Below are 6,000 nucleotides of genomic sequence, written 5' to 3' on the forward strand. Positions count from 1 at the left end.
CTTTCACTTTTGTGCACACTCTTATAGGCTATGTTGGTTTCCTCTCTTGTTCTGTCCTTTGACTAATTACTGTAGTGTCGTGATTGAAGAAAATATATAATTTCGCCTTTATTCCAATAGGAACAGTCGAAATGGGTAATGTCCCTTTAATACGGTGTTGTCATGCAAGGTGATGACATTGGGTGGTGCTTTTGTTTTTAGTTCAATTGAGTGTGCACCCCCATTAGGAATGGACGTAAATATACTGTATTTAGCTCTTTTTTCTTTCTGTTGTCTCAACTCTAGTAAGCAGTGAGGCGACGTGAGGCCGTTGTTTCATTTTGTGTAAAGGAGGTAGTAGCATCACAAGATGGTTATCTTAGTTTTTAATATCTTCTTTTTCTTGTGCCTTTTTTTAAACATGGTTTGAGTATCATGCAGGTACACCTCAGCATTTTTCTTTTGTTGTTGTTGTTATTTGGATCGTATTTGTTTGCATTTTATTAATTGTTTTTATTTGTCTAATAGTTATGTTTGGTTCACTTCAACTTACTACTTTACTCAATTGCTTCTCTTATGTTTTAATATTATTCATTCGTTCATTTATTTGATAACATCTGATTTCAACCACAAAAGGCTTAGATGAAGGGGAAAAAAAGCAATTCATTATCACATTCTTTGAATGGATCGTGAAAGAAGGTAATATAACATTCCATGTTTCATACCTAAGCTCCATTTGTGGCGTTGCCCACAAACCTGGTGACCCACCACTAAATAAAATGAATCAAATTCCTCCAAAATAAGTAGCCACGGAGACAAACTAAATGTCAGGTACCTGCTTTGCCTGGTTGGCAACACACTGCTTGTCTTGCTGCATTCATAAAATTCTGTTGCTCCAAATACAATTTTCTGACACACTGACACAAAGACCTGCCACCCATATCAGCTCTGTAAAACCGACTGATCTGACTAACAGCTTTTTTATTCAGACCATTGTGCGGGATGTCTAACCCTCATTATTAACCTCTTCTATGGTAGATTGATGAAAGTTAATACGCTGTGGGAGGGCCTGGCCTCCTGGGACCGTGTTTGCTGTTAAGCAGCAGGTGGTATCCAGGCATTCACTTCTTTAGCAAACATTTTTTTCATTTGACCTACCGGGTTAATTAGCAGCTGCAAATAATTTTTCAGTGTTTGTTTTTAGCCACGGGGAGTAAGTGCCACATGAGAGGGGTTTACTGGAGCAGCTAAATTCAGATCATGTTGGCCACACTGGCTGTCACACAGAAGCACTGAAGTAAGTGTCAAACACTTTTCTGGAATGGTCTGAAAAGCATGCTTCCTGTTCCCCCCCATATGTTACATGAAGCAGAAAGATCAGAGCCTTGACAACAGGGTCACTCAAAATGCTTCACTGTTTTGAAGGTGACTGAGTGTTTTGCTGAGGGACGGTTTACAGTAATGGTGGGTGTTACTGAAATGGATGGTCAGGTCATAGTATGCTGATCTTACATCACCACCTCAGCACTGAAGAAAAAAAAAATCTGAACAGCAAAAAAGCCTCAGATGTTTCTTCCAGCAGTGGAAACAAGAAATTGAACCTTTGCAACCTTAAAATCTTTTTTCATACTGGTCCTTCATTACAACTGCACAGCATCCACAAAGAAGAAATGCAAGCTAAATCAGAGCATGCTTTGTGCTGTTCTACTGATTTTGGGTAGAGTCTTGTGATCCTTGGTGCAAAATCAAAGCTTAAAGGGTGGAATGAAAAGCACGTCACCAGGTAACTCAGTAATTAAAAATATTTGCTGGACCCCCAGCTTTTAACTTTAAATGTCTCTAATGTCTGAAATTAAAAAGGAAAACACTGCATAGGGCTGAGGAGAAATGCAGCATCTGGTGACAATGAGTTTGTCGCTTTAAGTGACACCAGAGCTTGTTTTTTTTTCTGCAGGTGAAATTCCAGTACCACAACATTTTTTGCAATTTTCCCGAGGTTTCAGGCTGATCCCTGATGCCAAATGGGGCATGTTTACATCAGTGTATGCTTACAAGCTGGTGCAGTGTGGCGTTAATGTTCACTGTGGCACAAATATGGGACAATTTTCCTGACTAAACTTGGCATGAAACACCTTTTAATGATGTCTCATATTGCCTTCTTTCATTTGCTACTACAGATTGATATAAGCACCAAAGACTTTTAATGAGACCGAGAGAGATTTTTAACAATTACCACAAGTGCAATCTGATGGTTATGTTGTTTGTGATGAGTGAGCTGCTCACAACAACTTGAAAAATGCTGGCTCTTTTCTGTGTAGCAGCGTTAACACGTCTATTCATCATAAAACCATAAAAAATAGTTCGGGCAATTTTCAGTTCTTTTGTGTGTGTACTTTTTATCAGAACTTCAGGTGCTGTTTTTTTAATCTCTTTCAGCCTCTCTCCCTCTACTGCCATCAAGAGGAGCTAATGTAATTGGTTATTACTGAAGCACAGATTCATTCTCTCTCTTTTCATGAATTCTTCCATATTGTATATTGTTACTGTCCCTGGTTGCACTAGGTTTACATCAGCACCTGTGGTTGCTTGTCACACCCATTTGAGTTTGTGACAAGAACTAAAGTTCCAAACACTGCAGACTATAAATGCAAACATCATTATATGTTTAGCCCAGATCCCCAGAAACCAACTCCTGCATTTCTCTGACTTTTTTTAATCTGACAAAGCACTTTTTAATGTGCCATAAAAACAGGATGTCTGGGTAATAAGCTCTTTTCAGTTGATAATGAGCTGTGTCAGAATCTAGTTTTAGGAACTTTATTATTTTGGCATCAAGCTTACATAAAGCACTTTTTTAAATTAATAAGGACATCTGTTGTGTGGGAGGACGTGGGACAATTACAAATCTCTCCAAATTCAAAACATATTGTATGGCAACAACAAATTCAAAACCTGAATCTATTTTGAAACTTGCGTGGTAGCTCTTTATTGTTGAACATTTATTTTCGATTCCAACACAAGCTCACACACTCTGTAGAGCCAAAAAGGGTTAGGGTTAGGGTTAGCAGACTTTCAGGGGCGTTCAAGGGGTTTAAAACTTTCAGAGAGTCTTTAGTATGTCTTCCAACTCTTAAATAATTTTGATAATTAACAAAAAATCATTACCTCAATGGAATTCACCAGTCTGTTACCATTATTTTGCCTCGGACAGCAAGATGTCAACACTACAGCTTCAAAAGACAATGAACTGGTTAAAAACTGGAATCACTATTGTGCGTTTCAGTTTTATTGAACCTCACCAACTCAACCTTTAACTAAAACTGAACAGATTTTAACCTTGACTACATCTGATCAGACCATGGGTATGCAACACCAAACCGTTTGTGGCTCATTTCACTTGTGATATTTTCATTGTTGAATCTTATGATGAAAACTAAGCACATAAAAGTAGAATGGAGTGACTGTAATATGCATTTGACTTATATGGAAATTAAACAAAGTCAGTGCTTAATGAGTTTTGATGCTGTGTGTGTTATGGGAAGGTTGATCTGGGACCTGAAAGCAGACTCCACAAGCAGGGGTGGGTAAGTGATTTTATTGTGAAGGGACTAAAGACAAGATGGAACAGGGCAGGTGGGGACGGCCCGAACAGCTGACTGGAGATCACAGGGATGGCTTTGAAAGAAAGACAGACTGAGGTGCACAGGTTATATACAGGGGGGGGGGGGAACAAGGACCCTGACAAGGACTGTGACAGACAGTATGATGTTGCACAATATAGGATAAATCATATGAAGGAAAACTGTTTTAAATTGCAGATCAAGTCCATTTGAGTGAAATTTAGTTCAGATGATTCTCTCGTGGACTTGTTGAACATACAGTACATATTCCTATTTAGCCCTAACTCCAACCTGAAAGAGAAAGTATTATTTACCCTGACGACTCCATACTTAAAGCATATAAGCATTAAAAAAGATAGCTCACTCTCACATGGGGTCTAATTTCTGTTTTGATGGATGCGCCATCACCTCGCCTATCAGGTTGATCTTTGCGTAGACATACAGTACGCATCTGAGAATAAAAAGTGTCGTTAGGTTTTAACCATGTTTCCAGTCACGTTAAACGTCTGATTTAACATGCTCATTGGTAAGATGCCTCACATTCCACTGAGGAAAAAAGATCACCAGAAAAACTGGAATATCATCAGAATCATTAAGAATATCCAATCTCATCCATATCCACTCCCTCCTTCTCACTCCTCCTCTCACTGTGGTGTCTCATTGCTTGACTTGCTCTCATGAACTCATGCAGTGACTGTGGATAATCCTTTAAACCCAAGAACCTGACCGCTATTTAAGACGCAAACTTCACAGAGCATTTACAAAGTCTTTTTTGTTATGTTGGTGCCTTATGCCTTTCATCTGTGCCCATAAATTAAATACATTTAAATAATAATTAAATAAAGTAAAAACTGAATTGACGGCATTCAGACACTTTAGTGTGACACTTCAGTTTAGGTTCTTCTGTTTCTCTATTACTGTGACTGAGCTCCAGAGATCATTTGTTCAGATAGAGAAACTTTCACTGCCATCACAGCCACTTTCCATGGATCTGGTGCCTCATTTGAAAAAGTGTGTGCAACTGTACTATGCGCACAGAAGCTGAAAAAGCGTATTCAAAGAAGAAAACTGATTTATAAATATATCCCACCCTTTATTCACTTTCAATTCACATTCATTTTCAACCTGGAGTTGTCAATGGAAAACACCTCATAAATGCTGATGCATTTAAATATCATTTCCTAAAAGTTTCAACGAAGTTTCGTGCAGAATTACATATGAAGAGTTCATTTGCAAAAACAGATAACTCCATTTGAAAAAAATAAAAAATATTTGAAAATTTTCATATAGATATCAGTCAAACCAAAGTTGAGTGGCTTTGACCAAGGAGATGAGATGTACAAAAACAGATGTAACTCAAAAAAATAAAGCTTTATTGAAAACAACACTATGTAAAGAATAATTCAAAAGCATCAGCTCATTTTTTTTCAAAATGGCACTTATCTGCTTTTGCAAAAGAACTCTTCATATGGTTGTCTATATGGAATTTCCGTGTTTACACTGATCAGACCGATGCCCTCACACCTTGCCTTTGTAGATGGAGACAATTTATTTATTTAGGCAGCGAAGGACTGAGTTAAATGTCTGGATACTTGTCGTTGACCCTATCAGGTTCCACACCTCTCAGCCAGGAACAGAAACCCAAGGGTGCAGTTGATGTGAGCTCACCATCAGAGACAGTTAAAGCATGTATGTTGTATATGAATTCTGGGTGAAGGTTGAATGTAAGATTCAGTGTGTAGGGTGTGGAACTGAACAGATTGGCAGGTTGGATGTGCAGCTGGCAGATCAGCAGAAATGATGTGATGCAGTCATGTCAACATGAAGCAGTCAAAGAGAAATGTGTCTACGTCCATGACATGAACAACTGAGGCTGTCTGAGAGCAAAGGAGGAATCCCCCAGTGTTCGTGTGGTGCTCCTATAAGTTCTTGGCTGAGAGTTGCAAGGCAACAAAACAACATGAAGTTTTCATCTAGACAATGGCAGTGAGTCAGCTGTTTCCATTCCCATTTTTAATACTAAGAAAATTTGCTGATAGCACATGGGTGTGGTATAATTCTTCTTGTCTACTCTTGCAGATATGCAAAAATATTTATTCCCAAGGTTGTTCACATGTGCTGTAACAAACACTTGTTCTGAATTCACATTTCCAAATTTTATTGTAACACCTTTTTGCAGACAAACAGTTTCAAAATTGATGTTTAAACTATTATTAATGCAACAAACTGAAGTCATTGCAAAGTTCCAGTTAATTTGGAGACTGTTTAAGATTCAGCGTTGAGTAGTTGTCTGCTGTGGTTTTAGAGCAGTAGTGGAGACGAGGCCGTGGATCGATCTCGCTGTCTGTCTGAGTTTGTGTAAAACCAGGGAAGCGAGTCGTGTTTTCCTGCTTCCTCAACA

This window comes from Trachurus japonicus, chromosome 1, assembly GCF_045865225.1.
Source record: "Trachurus japonicus isolate A0001 chromosome 1, Traja_1.0".
Lineage (NCBI taxonomy): Eukaryota > Metazoa > Chordata > Actinopteri > Carangiformes > Carangidae > Trachurus > Trachurus japonicus.